Source organism: Triticum aestivum, chromosome 1B (genome assembly GCF_018294505.1).
Source record: "Triticum aestivum cultivar Chinese Spring chromosome 1B, IWGSC CS RefSeq v2.1, whole genome shotgun sequence".
Classification (NCBI taxonomy): domain Eukaryota; kingdom Viridiplantae; phylum Streptophyta; class Magnoliopsida; order Poales; family Poaceae; genus Triticum; species Triticum aestivum.
In genome coordinates, this window is record NC_057795.1 from 559189814 (window position 1) to 559191736 (window position 1923).

Here is a 1923-nt window from a genome sequence, read left to right on the forward strand (position 1 = left end):
GTTACAGTGGGTGGTCGGGGCTGAGCAATGCATGGCGGTTTGCGCGTTTATCTCGTACACGCACACGCGTGGGTGCGAGGCGTTGGGCTCTAACTGAACCCGAGCGATTGCACTGTAGGCTACGCGTTACTGAACCCGAGCGATTGATCGATGGCTGTTAACTGAACCCGATCAAGTGATTCCTTTGCTACTTCTGCAGCAAGTAGCAGAGCAAGTAGCAGAGAAGAAGCAACAACAACGCAGTAGCAGCAGGCAGCCAAGAGCAGCAGCAGAGCAAGCAACGAAGAGCGGCGGCAAGAAGCAGGGGATGCAGCAAGCGGACGAGGCGTGGGCGAGCACGGACCATGGGCGGCGCTCGGCGGGAGCAGGAGCGGCGTGGGCGAAGAAATGACGAGGACGGACAACTGGTGAAATCGGGTGAAAATGGTGTAGTAGCGTTGGGTGCAGCGAGTTTGTCCGGCCTATGTCCAGCGTTTGTTCTCCCAATTTCTACCCCATACGGGCAAAATCCGGACAAAATGGGTATGGATTTAGGGTCGTGCGGTGGAGTTAGCCTAATGCTCATTGATAATAGATTTCAGAAATGATTCGCATGGCAAGGACATGAGAATGGGGGCCCTCAAAATGCCAAGGACATGGAATTGACAAAGCTTCAAGACTACATTTTTGGTTAAGTGATCCGAGATCACATTGAGTCCATAGGAAAGCCAATACTATTAAAAGGGGATGAGGTTTCGATCATGACTCAATTGCTCAAGTCTTAGTGATATTGCTCCAATAATCCTCAAACACCTTCTCCAAATCCTAAAAAGCCAACTCGGCCTCACCTATCCACTTCTATCCGGACTCACTGAGTTACTTCAGGCAGAGCCATAAGCCAAACCCTAACACTTCAGTCCTACTGATATGGATCTCGGTCCCACCGAGATGGCGTGACCAAGTTTCTGTAATGAAATCGCTTCACTTCAGAATTATCGAGTTGAAACAATCGGAATTACCGTGATTGCACTGCGCTTTCTCTGAGTTATTCTGTTCGGTCTCACCGAGATGTCCAACATTCGAATCTTTTACCCAGGTCGATCTCACCGAGAATTCCCTTCGGTGTCACCGAGTTGGGTCAAAAGGTTGTAACGGTTGGATCTTTGGGTGAAGCCCAGATATACCCCTCCACCCCCACCTACTCTCTAAGAGAGCCATCAGAATGAATCTACACTTCCAGCATTCATTTTATGAGAGAGGACCACTTACTCGTGTGTTGAGAACAAGAGATTTCAATCCAACCATTTGAACCTTGATTTCTGGCCTCCCCAAGTCGCTTTCCACTCCAATCTCTGGTATACCCAAGCGAGATCTGTGAGAGAGCGATTGAGTGTTGAGGAGACTATCATTGAAGCACAAGAGCAAGGAGTTCATCATCAACTACACATCTATTACCTTTTGAAGAGTGGTATCCCCTTGATTGGTTAGGTGTCACCTGGGAGCCTCCAAGATCATGTGGAGTTGAACCAAAGAGTTTATAAGGGCAAAGAGATCGCCTACTTCGTGAAGATCTACCCCGAGTGAGGCTAATCCTTCGTGGATGTAAGCCATGATGGAATAGACAAGGTTGCTTCTTCATGGACCCTTAGTGGGTGGAGCCCTCCACGGACTCGCGCAGCCGTTACCCTCCATGGGTTGAAGTCTCCATCCGTCCGATAGCACCACCTATCGGAACCATGCCAAAAATCACCATGTCTTCATTGCGTTTGATTTCTCCGACCCCTCCTTTACGTTCATATGCAAAGTCTTTACTTTCCGCTGCTCAACTCTTAGACTTGCATGTGTAGAGTGTTCCTTGACTTGGTAGAATTGCTAAAACTTGCCTACAACTAAATTGGGAAAAGGATGAGGTTTTATTTGGTAAAATATTTTAATCACCCCCCC